Source organism: Bos taurus, chromosome 4, assembly GCF_002263795.3.
Source record: "Bos taurus isolate L1 Dominette 01449 registration number 42190680 breed Hereford chromosome 4, ARS-UCD2.0, whole genome shotgun sequence".
NCBI classification, from domain to species: domain Eukaryota; kingdom Metazoa; phylum Chordata; class Mammalia; order Artiodactyla; family Bovidae; genus Bos; species Bos taurus.
In genome coordinates this window covers 59796998-59814238 of record NC_037331.1, presented here as the reverse complement: position 1 = coordinate 59814238, position 17241 = coordinate 59796998, and the positions used below count along the sequence as shown (strand labels likewise).

Genomic DNA, 17241 nt, shown 5'->3' with positions numbered 1-17241 from the left:
GGATGTGAGAGTCCGACTATTAAGCTGAATGCCAGAGAACTGATGCTTTTGAACTTTAGTGTTGGAGAAGTCTCTTGAGAGTCCCTTGGACTGCAAGGAGATCCAACCAGTCCATCCTAAAGGAAATCAGGCCGTGAATATTCATTGGAAGGGATGATGCTGAAGCTGAAACTCCAACATTTTGGCCACCTGATGTGAAGAACTGACTCATTTGAAAAGACCCTGATGCTGGTAAAGATCGAAGGTGGGAGGAGAAGGGAATGACAGAAGATGATAAAGTTGGATGGCATCACCAAATTGATGGACATGAGTTTGAGTAAGCTTCAGGATGATGATGGACAGGGAAGCCTGGTGTACTGCAGTCCATGCGGTCACAAAGATTCGGACATGACTGAGCAACTGAACTAAACTGAATGATATGGCATATGCTTAAGAAATAACATTTACATTAAAAGCAGAATATGAAATTATATTTATAGTACTGAATTATGCAAATATAGATATAAATTAAAGATATAAATACAGAAAAATATGAAGGAAACAGCAAACATTTTAGTGGTTCTTATTTCTGGGCAGTGAGATTTGGGTATTTTCAAAAATATACTTTTCTACTGTGAGCCTGCATCACTTTTTCTGCACTTAAGATGAAACCTGAATTCAGAGGAGATTTGAGATGGCACAGTGGAACACGTCATTGCTCCTCATGAAATTTAAAATAGGTTTTCAGGGCTATGTGAGGGGAAACAGAGGAAATAAATCAGTAAGACACAAAAAAAATCACATTTATGTTTTGATCCGACTGATTCCGTTAATGTTTCAAGTCAATCTCAACCCACTGATGACTTTCTGTTTCAACTACTGTCAGTCAGTTGATTAACAATGTTTATCACGGGCCTACTGTGTGCCAGGCACTGGGTCATGCCAGACAAACTGTGTGGAGCAAAGCAAATCCAGTCTTCACCCTCCTGCAGCTCATGGTCACATGGGTATTTAGTAATTCCAGATACAAATCTCAACAAACAAACCTCATGTATTTAGACATTTATAAATTTACTGGAGTTGTTCTTTAATGCTAAAAAAAACATATTTTTTTTTCAATTAGAAGAAAATTTTTTTAAATTAAAAAAAAAAGCAAGGTGTTCAATTTGTCTGAGATGCTGTAGATTGTAGATGTGGCTGGAGGAAATGTTAATGTGGGTCTTCAGGAAGGAGTTAATGTTTGAGGATCCAGGGTTACCAGCTGTGCTCCAGGTCACAGAGAATGCCATTGTTCTTTCTTGGAAACGGCTGCTTTTGTTCATCAGCTCCTCCATCCTGCCCCTGAGAGAGCAGACAAACAATTCCAGTCCTGGTATATTGCTCCTTTGTAAACTCTCTTATTCCTGTTTTTGTGGTGCTTCTACCATGTAGTGACCTTGATGAAGACAATTAAGCAAGGAAAGTAACTCAAATAAAGCAGATTCGTGTGAAGTCATTCCCAAAGTGGAAAAATGGCTCCTTTTCCTCTCTGCCCCATATGAAAGACACACTCACATATATGCATGTATAAATACATATACATAGAAAGCAATGCAAATATGCTGTCTCATAAAACACTCAGAAGCACATCTAGATTTTTTAAGAAAGAAAATATGCTCTGCTATTAGTAGATGAAAAATAAAATAAATGAAAACATATATTTTAGGGGGCCACAAAGCTTTTCTAGAAATGTTATGATTATAACCACAAGTAAAAGTAGATTCAGAAGATTTACTTGAAACAATAGTTCAACTACCTACAGTCTCCCCCATGGGAAAAACAATCAAGAATGAGGAAATAATTAGAAAGCACTGGCAGAGTAGATATTTCAAAGTATCTCCTACTTCACTGATTTAGTATTCCTTAACTCCACTGCGTTCCTACTCTCCTTCTTACTCTGTACACATTCCTAACAAACTAAATGTGGTTATCAGCCTTCCAAAACTTCTGAAGATTAGCAATAGAAAGAGTCCTCCCTACGGCATTGGTGTATTGATAAGAGACATGAAATAACAATTGAAAGTAAGGTGAAAAATAAGAAAACCTTACCATTTAGGTACAAGAATTCAAAGAGCAAAGATGCCTGTGTTAAGGTACTATAGGGGCCAGTAGCCCTCAGTGGACTACTTGCAAACTCTACAGAATACACTTTCACAGACTGTGTTAAGTCTTAACACAGTGGTTAAATTTTATTCTGTATACTCAGTCGAAGTTGAGTGATTATCTGAGTATATTATCCATTCAAAAATACTTTACAAGTGACTTTAAAGGAGCAAGCTTTTGATGCTACCAAAAAATTCTCATGTAAAATAAAACTCAAGAGCTTCCCTAGTGGATCAGTGATAAAGAATCCGCCTGCCAATGCAGGAGACATGGGTTCGATCCCTGGGTTGTGAAGATCCCACATGCCGCGGAGCAACTAAACCTGGGTGCCACAACTATTGAGCCCCCATGTGTGGCAACTGCTGAAGCCTGAGTGCCCTAGAGCCCACGCTCCACAACGAGAGAAGCCACTGCAGTGAGAAGCCTGCTCACCACAGCTAGACAATAGACCCTGCCCGCTGCAACTAGAGAAAAGGCTTCGTAGCAGCAATGTCCCAGCACAGCCGAAACTAACTAAAATTATTAAAAAAAAAAAAAAAAGCAAAAACAAGAAACCCAGAACACTCATTTCAGGAGGTTCTAGAGAGCACAGGAACACACACACACAGGAGCATGAGCACATACACGTACACATTCCTCAGAATGCTATTGCTGCTGCTGCTGCTGCTGCTAAGTTGCTTCAATCCTGTCCAACTCTGTACGACCCCATAGACGCCAGCCCACCAGGCTCCCCCGTTCCTGGGACTCTCCAGGCAAGAACACTGGAGTGGGTTGCCATTTCCTTCTCCAATGAAAGTGAAAAGTGAAAGGGAAGTCGCTCAGTCGTGTCCGACTCTTCGAGACCCCATAGACTGCAGCCTTCCAGGCTCCTCCGTCCATGGGATTTTCCAGGCAAGAGTACTGGAGTGGGGAGCCATTGCCTTCTCCTATTCCTCAGAATAATTCGCTGCAGTTCAAGAAGACGCTTTTCTTTGTGACTTGAACTAGAAGGAAAAAAAACCGCTTTGGTTTTTTAAAAGAGGTTTGGAAAATATCCGCAGGGAATAAGCAATACATTTCTCTAACTCCAGAGATCAACGTAATTACTTCAAAAGACAGATCAATGTGGTTCGACTTTTGAATACCTAATATAAATACCACCCATTCCTCCCAGAAGAGATTAATTTTCATTGCATTCTATAAAACACATTTTCCCCATTCTACAAAGCTCAAACTGCTTTCCAAAATTCTGTTACATACAGTGTTGAACCTGCCACTCTGAATTTTCTTGGGGTAATAGTAACTTAGCAAAAATTCATCTGGAGACCTTAAAGTGAAATCTGCAACTGCTGATTTTCAAGATAAAAGCTAGAGGAGGCTGAAAACAAAGTTTCTGAACATCAGGAACGTTTCAACCAACTGGGATTTTTTACTACCAGGCAGATTTAGAGCAATGTAAATCTAGTTCTTAGAATTTTGCATAAAAACCATATGTTAGAAAAACAGGTTCAGGTCTCTAGTTTATCCTCACCAGTCTGACGTGATAATTCTGCACCGTGGCAGTGTGGCCTAGGAATGTGTGTTTTAACTGGCTCTCCTGATGGTAGGTGGCTTACTCGTAGAGAATCCCTATTTAGAAATATCCCCAAAGCTATTTAAACCACTTTTCTGTGCTTCTCTGACTCAGTCTGTTTTCTTTATCAAACGCATTGGAATTCTATATAAAATAATTACCTCTTTCCAAGTTTAAAATGATCTTCTCCATTTCTTTTGACCTTGCTAAATCAAATGTATTCATCCATTTAATAGCTTTTTTTTTGGTCTTGAGTCCACCACCTAGCATGAAAGGTGGTAATTACAGGTTCTTCTGGAAGTGCAAAATGATTTGAATACTACTTTAGGTAGAGATTTGAAAACTGGACTTTTCTGTCTGACATTCCAAAATGATTTGGATTCCCTATAATTTCCTTACAGTATCTTTATATCCTAAGCATTTAGCAAACCTCCATTTAATCAAATATTATAAATTATTTATTATTACTTGAGTAAACATTCTATTTAGGGTAAAATTTCTTAAATATTTAGACTGGCATTTTACCATTTTGTAGATGATGCATGTATATTTTATGGTACATTAGGCGCCTCTGTATAATTAGCATGTTCAACACATGTATGATTTTGTGTCCGATGTGATGCCTATGTCATGGGACTTATAGCAGAGTGTTAACCTTCTCAACAATTACCAAAGTTAACAGTTGAATCTGCATTTATGATAAGATGTTGGTCAAAAAGGTTGTCTGCTCTGCATTTGGTCAGCGTTAAAACTCTCAGCTTTCATGTTATTCCTTCCCTGTAGTGACAATTTGTTGGGTGACGTCAGCATGCAGTGGTTTTAAAGATGGGCTGCCTTTATAAGGGATGTAGGGAAATTACTAGTTTAAAAGATGACTTGACAAATGACACCAGGCAGAAAACTAATTTTGTGCAGAAGATGAAGCCACAAACAAATGACAGTGTAGCATTTCCTGTGCTAAGATTTCATGAATAAAGTAAAAGCTGAATTGTCCTTATTCCACCCCAAGTTTTAAATTAGCAGTGCATTTTGGTACCTACTCTCCAAACTGTGCCTTAATTTTAGAAAAGCTAAATGGAAAATATGTTTTAAATATGATACTATGCACAAATATGATATAAATATGAACACATGGTATCAGACATAAATCTGATATTATAAAGAAAAGGGGACCTCTCTGCCCTTTCTTTCCTCCTATTTGTGAGACATCATCCTCTCCCAAATCATCTCAATCAAGTGCCACAGTAAGCATGACTATTGTCACAGATGGGTGCTTTTCAAAATAGTTAACAATCCTTTTACACATGCCCCCCAAAAGGAGATAACATTATTCATTGAATTAGAAGGACTGCCTGTGAAAGAAGAGCAGAATTTGTAGGATTGGAAAAGATAAGCTAAGCAGTCCTCCAACAGAGTACCACGTGGCATGTGTCTACTGCTTCTTCTTGTGTTGTGGTAGGAGCACAATCCACTCCAACAAAAGTCTTCCACGTATGCTGGGACATCTAGGTCTGACCTGTCTGCCATGTAAAGGGCTGGGTAGAATAAGTCATGCAACGTTTCTCAATGTGTGTCCACAGAGTAGGTGAGTCTACTTAGTCTGTTCAGTCTGTACCTGACAAAATTGCAACATGGTCAGAGAACTGTTGGCACTACTGTGTTCAAAAGTGTCTGCAGGGTTCTTAGTGTAGGATATCTCAGAATATTTAATTTCAACTTTCCCTTTTTCAATGAGTAGCTCATGAAAGAAACATTTCTAGGAATTTGCTTTGAAAATTGTTGGTGTTTTGGGTTAATTTTAACTCAGGAGTATTTTGTGTACACACACACATATGATGTGTGTATATATAATAAACATGATTTTGAAACAACTGAGCCATTGTCCTATCTGTGCTCTATAATTTATTACATAGTTTATTGTTAATTTGAGAATAATGTTTTTAAAGACATTTTAAACTATCCATTGTAAAATGGAAATAATCATTTCATGGTAAACTCTTGAGTTAGGAATTACTACACCAGCACATCAGTTCTGTTCTGAAGACCTCAGTTGAGGGGGAGCTGTGAAAATTAAAAGGGAAACTTCATGGAAATGGAGCTGGGAGGCCAGAAGGGGAGCTCTCATGCATATACCATTTGTGCCAGCACAGATCCCAGTAGGAAGAGACATACCTTGCATCTCTGGCAGAAAGCGACATTACAGGGCCAGCAGGAAGAGGAAACATTTTCTTCTTGCCTGACAACAAACAGCTCAGCTAAGGAAAAACTGCTGTACTTTGGACTTTGTGTTTATAACAGCTTCTCTCCCTTGCTTTACCTGACTTGCCTGTGCTTCATCATAATTGCATGTCCAGAATTGCAGTTCTTTGCTGCTCCCAAGTAAAAACCCTGTTGTGCTGGAAAAATAACTGGCCCTTTTATTGTTTTAGGTTAACAGAAAAGAAACAGACCTGGGAAGAGAGAGTTTCAATGCAATGGGAAGAGGTTTTTGAGCTACTGCTTCAGAACGCTCTAGGAAGCCACATGAATGGGTTTTTATTTCACTCAATGGACAATGAGTCTTGCAGGAGACAATGCTTGTGCTGAGTACTGAAGAATAAACAGAATTAGTCATTCAAAGAACTGGAGTTGGTGGGGCATGTGAGCTTGAGGCATGGAAGAGCACATGGTATAATAGGTGGGAAGTTTATTTTATTAAAAAGGAAAGGGGGAAAAGTAAACCTAAGCTATCCAGCCAATACCTGGACCATGTTCCTTTGTGGCCTGTCAAACCCTTATAGGATCTTGGAAATTATCACCACCTGAAACATTCCCCACTATGAGGACACAAGATAAAATTTCTTTGTTTTTGGCATTGCTTATTTAGGCACATTGGAAATCATACTTATGTCCTATTTGTTAAAAGGAAAGAACACATTCGATCCTAGAGTGTTTCAGAAAGAGGTAAATTAAAAAAAAAAAAGCATACAAAAAGGTGGGAAAAACAAAAAAAAAGAAGGAAAAGGGGAAGATGAAATTGTAAGTAGGGAAAGGCCAGACTATGGGAGGAGTTTGAATAGAGTAGTACCTTATTTTTTTAAATTGTATTATGACTATCATTAAACAAACAAAAAACAAAAGCAATTTTGTATATATTTTAGTGGAAAATTAGAGAGTCTCTCAGGGACTGCTAGTCAGATGTAATTTTTAATCAATTCATTTGAAAATCTGTAGCAAATAATGAAATCTGTGAGCTACTTATTGCTTTAGAAATCAGCACAGCTATTTATTTGACAATTTTCACATGAAAAGCTTAATTTTTAGAAGCATATTATTAAAAACATCACTATACACAGGACACTTTATTCTAACGTTTATATCCACTTGAACCTTGTTACAGCAATTTTGAAGTTAGTGTTAATAGCTGCATTCATGATTGCTTGACTTTTTTCCAGATAAAACTGTGAGGTTGGGGAAGACTCTTTATGAAAGGTAGTGTGTGTGTGTGTGTGTGTGTGTGTGTGTGTGTTGGGGTGTGTGTTTTACTCGGTGAGGATTTTATAAAATTTTGCTTAAAATAGCAGGTAAGTTTCAGGTCTAACTGAAGATCACCTGACCAAAAACCTATCATCAGCCATTTTCTGTCCATAAACATGGCAGAGATTCTAGAATAGATAGAGAGGCTGGCATTTCTGGTTTGAGCCAAGAAAATAAAAAGGCCAAAGTATCAAGCACACAATGTTCTGCAATAAGCATCACATTCTGCAAGGTCATCATACTCAAGGACGTCCTTAAGTGGCTATGGTTTTATTTTGGTAATGTCTTTGGCTCTTAACTCCAGTTTTTAAAAACAGGTTTGTCTCCAAAACGGCAGTATTGACATAAGTTATAGCCACCAGAGTGCCTAAGGGTGAATGTCAGCTTGGCATTCCCTGGAGGTGAATATATTTATATATATACATATATATGTATACATATTTTTTTAAGTTTTCAAGTTTAATCACCATCCAATTTCTCTTGATTTAAATGAATAAAATGTCATCTTATTTATATGATCATACTGCTTTAAAATGCTAATCTAACATATATGAGCCTTTATAAACCAAATGACTTTTCAGCCTACATAGATTTTATTCAAAGAAATCTACAAATTAGACATCATTATCATCCTTATTTATAGGGGAAAAAACTGAAGACTAGAAGGTCCCAGACTCTTGGGAGGTGGAACACAGGATGTGAACACTGTTCCTGTGACAATCGTCCCCACTGCAATAGTCACTGAATCTAGACTCTGTTAGAACTTTTTTCTCCTAGATTGGAAAGGCTTCCTTTGTTTTAGTTTACACACTAACAGCTTAGAAGATATCGCTTTATTTTTAAACTTTATAAAATCTGCCTAACAACATTACAGCATGTTTATTTAATATATGGGGGTTGGGAAGTGTTTAAATGCCAATGTAGAGACCCACTCAGATCCCTAAAATTAATATAAAGATTATTTTAAAGTAAAGACATTCTAGATCTAACAGATGTAGAAAGAAACCTTCCTTTGGCACGGAAAGCAGAAACTTCTGGGAGTGAGACTGCTAAGAATTCCCTACCCAGAAGCTTTACGGCCATGAAGGTAAAATCTGAGATGACCACTCCCACTTGCATAAACAGACATTATCACAAACTTCCTTATCTCCCATTTGTTCCCCTAGAAAACCATTTGTTCTTCCCAATGAAGATTTTTCTCTCCCACCTCTCAGCCCCCACCACTAAGTTTAGGGATATAAACTCCCATCTTAAGCTATTTGGAGAGCTACTTTTCTTGGTGTATTTTCGTGTGCATATAAATAAGCTATTTTTTTTTTTAATAAATAAACTATAAGTGCAAAGATTAGTAACCACCAGCTCCTCTGTCTATGGAGTTTTCCAGGCAGGAATACTTGAGTGGGTTGCCATTTCCTTCTCCAGGAGACTTTCCCAGTTCAGGGATCGAACCCGCAGCTCCTGTTGCGTCTCCTGCATTGTAGGTGGATTCTTAACCACGGAGTCGCCAGGAAAGCCCATTTGTTCCCCTAGAAAACCATTTGCTCCTCCCATAGAAGATTCTTCTCTCCCTCCCCTCATCCCCCACCATTAAGTTAGGTATATAAACTCCTACTGCTGCTGCTACTGCTAAGTCACTTCAGTCGTGTCCGACTCTGTGCGACCCCATAGACGGTAGCCCACCAGGCTTCCCCATCCCTGGGATTCTCCAGGCAAGAACACTGGAGTGGGTTGCCATTTCCTTCTCCAATGCATGAAAGAGAAAAGTGAAAAGTGAAAGTGAAGTCGCTCAGTTGTGTCCGACTCTAGCGACCCCATGGACTGCAACCTACCAGGCTCCTCCGTCCATGGGATTTTCTAGGCAAAAGTACTGGAGTGGAGTGCCATTGCCTTCTCCGATATAAACTCCTATCTTTAGCTATTTAGAGAGCCACTTTTTGGTGTATTTTTGTGTGCATATAAATAAGCCATTTTCCTCTGTTAAACTATAAATTTATGTTTAATTTGCACATGCCAGTACTAAACCTAAGAGGGTAGAAGAAAATGTTTCTCTCTGACACTATTACACCAAATCAGATTGCTTATTTTTTTTTACCATAGTAAAAAACACATAGCCTAAATTAGATTGTATCTTTTTATATATTTCAGTCCAGCTCTGACATTTTTGTAGAATTTTCAATATATCTGTACCTTTTTAGATATATGTAATCATTCCTCTAGATAGAATTCATTGAGCACTACCCGTGCCAATAAGTGGGATAAGTTGCTTCATATTTTAGCCCATTTAGATTTCCTAAATCTTTAAGGTAGATGTTAACTCCCTAATGGCATGAAACCAATGAAATATGGGATGCACAGTTGGCCCTCAGAAAGGCAACTGTGTACCAGTCGTGTATTTCATGATAAATAGGACGTCCACATGCCTGTAATAAGATAGTGTAATTCTCCTGTTTCACTGCTTCCCAACTGGGTTTGTGTTTGGACTTTACAAATCAAAAAATCAAAACTTTGAAAATGGATCCATCAAGGAGTCATAAAGTGAAGCTCATGAATCAAGATCCAGGGAGGTGAAGTGATTCAGCCAGGAAGAAACCTTGTGGTCCTCGGGTGCCATGAGAAAGAGGACCATCTCTTCTGGGGGTAGGATACAGTAAAAAGGCTCTTTTATCTACTTAATGTGTGGCTCTAAGTAAATTCTGATCTCCTTAGGTCTCAGTTTTCTCATCTGAAACATGAGGATGATATCCTTTTGAAAGAGCTGCTGGAAGGACTAAATCAAGTAATATGGTAACGTATCCGCAAGAGGATGATACTCTGAAAATTCAGGATGGCACCTTTTCAGGGAAGGAAGGAGGGAGAAGAAAGGACTCAGGAAGGGAGCAAAGAGGGCTTCTGTTTTAGCTGGAATATTCTGCATCTTTTATATGAATGTACAAAGATCTGAACCAAGTAGAATACAATATTGGTATTTGTTAATCTGGAAACAGTGCTTGTTAAACTATTTTCTGTACTTTAAATTTTTTTAATGAAAATTTTTTAGTGCCTATCACATAGGGCACAGGGAGTATGGATTCAGATCCTTTCCCACAGACCTTGTCAGAAGCTAGAGCCTCTACTGTGATAAATTTAGGTGCGACCCAAGGAAACAGACCCTGCGGTGAGCCTGAGCTGAAGTGGAGTGCGCCCTGGGGAGCTGGGCATTCACCTTCCACAATGGAGTTCAACAGACAAGTTCACCCTCCTCTGCAGACTGGATGAACACAAGCTCGCTGCACTGCCTTCCTCAGCTTCGCCACTCAGTGCAGAATAGATAGTGCTTTATGTGGTCTGCATTCTACAGCCACATTCCATTTTCCATATGGGATTTTCTATCAAGGAAAGCTGTTTACATTTTAATTTATTGTAGCAGGCAGCTCCTGCCAACGCCATGTGTCACCAAGATTTCCATATGGGAGCCCTCCCTTCCCCACAATGATGTTTATTTGGTGTGTACAATTTGTTTAGATTTTCCTCATGGAAATTCGGGATTTGGGTTTTTGAAAATAACTCTTCCAGAGCTCCTACATGTGGTGAACTCCACAAGAAAGTGGGTTTTCCTGAGCCTTATGGTAAACCAAGCGATTACCATATATAGAAAGGTAATTGAAGTAATTAGAGAGGACATCGACTCATCTTTACGTTGCCACATAACACACAACACAAGGTAGCTCAACTCAGGGGGGTTTGCAGCCTCTGAGAGGACTGAGGGCTATTCAGTGGTCTAGTTCTTTTGAAATGGCAGCCCACTCCAGTGTTCTTGCCTGGGGAATCCCAGGGACGGGGGAGCCTGGTGGGCTGCCGTCTACGGGGTCACACAGAGTCGGACACGACTGAAGCGACTTAGCAGCAGCAGCAGCAGCAGCAGCTTTCCACCCTTATGCCCTCTCACTCTCCCCTCACCTTGACTCTGAAAAAGGAAGAGAGAACATTCTGGAGACAGAAATTAAATTAATCAAGCCTGTCCTACCGCACTTAGTGATGGGTTCCCCCGTCATTTCTTTTCTATAGAAAAAGGCTCATGGTTCACACACGCGGGTCTTTGAGAGCAGTATTCTTCCACTGCCGGAGAAAGAGAAAAATAGTTTGTTTTCTTTTCTATTTGCGGGGGGGGGGGGGGGGGGGGTGGGGGGGGGTGGGGGGTGGGGAAGGGGGCAGAATTGATGCAGGGGACACGTGACTCTCAGCTCACTCAGGATACGCACAGAGGAATTTCAAACTGCTTTCAGATCAGATCAGATCAGATCAGTCGCTCAGTGGTGTCCGACTCTTTGCGACCCCATGAATCGCAGCACGCCAGGCCTCCCTGTCCATCACCAACTCCCGGAGTTCACTCAGACTCACGTCCATCGAGTCAGTGATGCCATCCAGCCATCTCATCCTCTGTCATCCCCTTCTCTTCCTGCCCCCAACCCCTCCCAGCATCAGAGTCTTTTCCAATGAGTCAACTCTTCGCATGAGGTGGCCAAAGTACTGGAGTTTCAGCTTTAGCATCAGTCCTTCCAAAGAAATCCCAGGGCTGATCTCCTTTAGAATGGACTGGTCGGATGTCCTTGCAGTCCAAGGGACTCTCAAGAGTCTTCTCCAACACCACAGTTCAAAAGCAGCAATTCTTCAGTGCTCAGCCTTCTTCACAGTCCAACTCTCACATCCATACATGACCACTGGAAAAACCATAGCCTTGACTAGACGAACCTTTGTTGGCAAAGTAATGTCTCTGCTTTTGAACATGCTATCTAGATTGGTCATAACTTTCCTTCCAAGGAGTAAGTGCCTTTTAATTTCATGGCTGCAGTCACCATCTGTAGTGATTTTGGAGCCCAGAAAAATAAAGCCTGACAGTGTTTCCACTGTTTCCCCATCTATTTCCAATGAAGTGGTGGGACCGGATGCCATGATCTTCATTTTCTGAATGTTGAGCTTTAAGCCAACTTTTTCACTCTCCACTTTCACTTTCATCAAGAGGCTTTTGAGTTCCTCTTCACTTTCTGCCATAAGGGTGGTGTCATCTGCATATCTAAGGTTATTGATATTTCTCCTGGCAATCTTGATTCCAGCTTGTGTTTCTTCCAGTCCAGCATTTCTCATGATGTACTCTGCATATAAGTTAAATAAACAGGGTGACAATATACAGCCTTGACGAACTCCTTTTCCTATTTGGAACCAGTCTGTTGTTCCATGTCCAGTTCTAACTGTTGCTTCCTGACCTGCATACAAATCTCTCAAGAGGCAGATCAGGTGGTCTGGTATTCCCATCTCTTTCAGAATTTTCCACAGTTTATTGTGATCCACACAGTCAAAGGCTTTGGCATAGTCAATAAAGCAGAAATAGATGTTTTTCTGGAACTCTCTTGCTTTTTCTATGATCCAGCAGATGTTGGGAATTTGATCTCTGGTTCCTCTTCCTTTTCTAAAACCAGCTTGAACATCAGGAAGTTCACGGTTCACATATTGCTGAAACCTGGCTTGGAGAATTTTGAGCATTACTTTACTAGCGTGTGAGATGAGTGCAATTGTGCGGTAGTTTGAGCATTCTTTGGCATTGCCTTTCTTTGGGATTGGAATGAAAACTGACCTTTTCCAGTCCTGTGGCCACTGCTGAGTCTTCCAAATTTGCTGGCATATTGAGTGCAGCACTTTCACAGCATCATCTTTCAGGATTTGAAATAGCTCCACTGGAATTCCATCACCTCCACTAGCTTTGTTCGTAGTGATGCTTCCTAAGGCCCACTTGACTTCACATTCCAGGATGTCTGGCTCTAGGTCAGTGATCACACCATTGTGATTATCTGGGTCATGAAGATCTTTTTTGTACAGTTCTTCTGTGTATTCTTGCCATCTCTTCTTAATATCGTCTGCTTCTGTTAGGTCCATACCATTTCTGTCCTTTATCGAGCTCATCTTTGCATGAAATGTTCCTTTGGTATCTCTGATTTTCTTGAAGAGATCCCTAGTCTTTCCCATTCTGTTGTTTTCCTCTATTTAGACATTATAAAATGGTAAGTTAACAGCCAACAGAGGTATTTACGGAAATTAGACCATCTTTCAAATCATTTATCAGTGTGCCTCCAATTCCCATTGCAAGGCAGGTGAAATAATAATGGATTTGGGGAACTTGAATCATATTCAATGCAGGAAAGAGAAAGCTATCTGCATCCAGATTATCCAAATAAAGGGAAGAACTAGAATTGCCTCAGCAGATAATGCTGCTGCCCTCAGTTTTAACTGGGGGAGGATTCCGTGCAGCCTCCCAGGGAGAAGGCAGAAAGCTAAGGCTCACTCTTATTACACAAAACCCTCCTGGAGAATCCCAGTGCCAGCCCTGAGCCTCCCAGGCTGCCGGAGACCAGAAGTCAAAAAACAATCCGCAACCTTAAATGTGACAGCAACGCGTTTGACTTCCTTTAAGAGAGGAGAGAGAAAACTCTTGTCATAAAAATGCTGCTCTCTGCCTTTAAAATGATTCCTTTGGTGTTTTAAAATAATAAAACGGCAATATCCTTTTAAGCCAAAGAGCAATCTCCCCAAAGTAATTACTGCGCATCAAGGATAATTGAAAATATGTAGAAAATTGAGGGAAAGAAAAGGTATTTCTTCCATTAAAGTGAATGTAAATGGCAGCACTTTTGTGGTATTTGGTTATGACAGTGGAGCTCACAGCTGCCAAGAAGGAAAACACCGAAATACCTGAATCCCATTAATTCTACAATAGTCTTTCCATAGGGCTTCCAGTGAGACTTAGTGCAGTTCTTCCTGTCCTTTTGTGGGAACACCAATACAACTATTCACGGAGAACTTTGCAAGATAAGTTGGAACTTAGTACCACCAGAAAAACCAGCACAGAGCAATTATTTCCATGTGATCATTTAAATGATGTGATTAACTCAGTGGAAGAGTTGTTTATCCTCTGTCCTCTAATGTGGTTGTCTTAGAAAGACTTTCTCTTTTAAAGACAATACCATTTCATTAGGCAGCAAATTAGAAAAGAATGAACTAATACACAGCCAAAATTGAAGGCGAAATGCCTCCTTGACTCTCTTCTGCCCTCTGCTGGGCACTGTGTATATCCTTTTTGTCCAGGGGGATAAAAACAAAAAAAGGGTATTTTCCCATATCAAATCTTTCCAAAGGATAGTGTTGAGGTGGGTCTGGATGTGACAAATCATTCTATTCTGATGGATCTTGTAGGTAAATTTCTTAAGAGTGAGTCAGGTTTTTTATTTGTTTCTATTTTTTTTTAATTATGCATCAGTTCAGTTTAGTTCAGTAGCTCAGTCGTGTCCGACTCTTTGTGACCCCATGGACTGAGGCATGCCAGGCCTCCCTGTCCATCACCAACTCCTGGAGTTTACTCAAACTCATGTCATTGAGTCAGTGATGCCATCCAACCATCTCATCCCCTGTCGTCCCCTTCTCCTCCTGCCCTCAATCTTTCCCAGCATTAGTGTCTTTTCAAATAAGTCAGCTCTTCGCATGAGGTGGCCAAAGTATTGGAGTTTCAGCTTCAGCATCAGTCCCTCCAATGAACACCCAGGACTGATCTCCTTTAGGATGGACTGGTTGGATCTCCTTGCAGTCCAAGGGACTCTCAAGAGTCTTCTCCAACACCACAATTCAAAAGCATCAATTCTTGGGTGCTCAGCTTTCTTTATAGTCCAACTCTAATATATGTCACATAAAATTTACCATTTTAACGGTACATGGTCCGGTGGCACTAAGTACATGCCCATTGTTGTGACACCATCATCACCATCCATCATCAGAACTTTTTGCATCTTGCAAAACTGAAATTCTATATCCATTAAACACAACTCCCCACCACTCCTCCCCGCCCCCACACCTGGAATCCGTGATGACCACTCTTCTACATTCTGTCTCTATGAATTTGACTATTCCAAGTACCTCCATATAGTATTTGTCCATTTGCAATCATGTGTTAATTTTCATTACTTATAATGAAAAAGTAAAGCATATGTAGATAACAGTGAGGGGAGATGAAACAGAGTATATAATTGGCATGTACTGGACAAGCATGTGAAGGAGACAAGAAGTCAGCATAAACAAAGTGACGAATAGAAGAGCAGTGTCACAACTCCTGGCAGGTCCTTCACTCTTACAACCCCGTGGCAACTAAAGTGCACAAGGACACAGCTAATGGGTGGCAGAGCTTGATCTGAGTCTAGGATTTTCAGATTCCGAAGTTTCACTGCATTGGTATTTTATCAACCAGTATCCTCCAAGGCACCTCCTCACCTTTTACAACATTAAGAAATTCCCCAGCGGGAAAGACCATGTCCTGTCCTTACTGTTCTCTCAGGCATGTAGTAAACTATCAGTTCATTTAATATGTTTGACCCTGAGACCTGAACCTCGAATATCTCTCATCTCACTTTTTGTCTGAAACATTGTAGCAGAAGGGTGGCTGCTGACTAAGCTTGGACTCATTCAAGGCTCCAAGATCTTGACAGTCATTGTCATGTGGGTCTACTCCATTTTAGAAAGATTCTTTGAAGGTGCCTGAGAGGTTTCTAAACTGGAGATCTGTAGAATCAACCCAATAATTAGTTGTGACAAACTGGATCTATAGGAGGTTCCCTTTTTATTAAATGCAGGTATAGCCAACAAGCAAGCAACAAAGAGAAAACTAATTTTAGGTTTGATGAACAGCACACCTTGTTGCCATCCCATTGGAGCACTGGAAATGTTGCAAATTTAAAATAAAAATGTTCTCTGTAACTTGCCTTGTAAATGTACTAGCTGTTTAAAAACAAGCAAATAGGCTATCCTTCTCATTGTTGGTGCTGGTGTCGAGGGAAATTTCTAGTTTCTATCAGTTTTGGTGGGAAGAGAAAAAAGTACTTTCCAGACCGTGTTTCTGCTGCTGCTGCTAAGTCACTTTAGTCGTGTCCATCTCTGTGTGACCCCATAGAAGGCAGCCCACCAGGCTCCCCCGTCCCTGGGATTCTCCAGGCAAGAACACTGGAGTGGGTTGCCATTTCCTTCTCCAATGCATGGAAGTGGAAAGTGAAAGTGAAGTCCTCAGTCGTGTCCCACTCTTAGCGACCCCACGGACTGCAGCCCACCAGGCTCCTCCGTCCATGGGATTTTCCAGGCAAGAGTACTGGAGTGGGTGCCATTGCCTTCTCCGAGACCATGTTTCTGGTGGGCCCTTATTCTGTGGTGGCTTCCCAGACAGGACTGTCAGTGCTACACTCCTGCATAGCAATGAGATTCAGAAGTGTCCTTTGCTACTCCTACAAGAGTTTATTTTAGTGTTTATTGAACAATGCTGTGCCCAGTGATGACATTTACAACTGAATTGTCATTTCTTATTAAATGGTTAGTGCTTGAATAGACCATTAGAGAGGACTTTAGTTAAAATATTTAAGGCAATATTTCTCAGAATATGATCAACTCTCATCCTTTTATATGACAGTAAACTGAATTATAGGAATCAAAGGCAAGTTACAGAGAACATTTTTAATTTAAATTAGGTTTGTTGGCATAACATTTATCTTCCCACTCTGGTTTACAAAGGCCAGAGAGTACATTATAGTTAGTATCTAATAGTATACTATTAGATATATAGTATCTACCTCTAATATAAGCCAAGAATTGTCTTTATTTGATCTTGGTAAGATTGCCTCCTGGAGTGCTCTTCCTGGGCACTTCCTTTGCCCTGGTCAGTACAAAGCTGGCCAAGCGATTTCCCCACTAATTTCTGCTCTGTTGATGAAGCTGTCAACCTTGAGAACAGTGACTGTATCTTTAGCTCCATCAGCATGACCTTTGGCTTCATCAGCGTAGCCCCCGGCCAGCTGCAACTGATTCTCTGTCTCAACCTTCTGAAAGGCATAGCAAGCGTTCTGAGCTCCAGTTCTGCCTCTACCCTTCCAGAAAGGCATTCAGACCCCATCTCACCCTCTCACTGGCTAAAAGACCTCTGGCAAACCACTTCCCTCTCAGGGGTGCTGGGTGCATCTAAGGAGGTGATGCTCTAAAGTCCCACCTCGGTTCCC

At 40.5% G+C, this 17241-nt stretch overlaps 1 long non-coding RNA gene across 2 annotated transcripts in view; it reads right to left on the bottom strand.

Moving 5' to 3' along the window:
- Positions 1 to 425: 425 nt before the first annotated feature.
- The window catches only part of LOC112446385 (uncharacterized), a 56700-nt gene continuing 39884 nt past the window's right edge, over positions 426 to 17241 (bottom strand). For both annotated transcript variants that reach the window (XR_003034351.2, XR_003034352.2), the window contains exon 4: positions 426 to 1320. This is a non-coding gene — a long non-coding RNA (uncharacterized lncRNA). The remainder of the gene's footprint in view (positions 1321 to 17241) is intronic.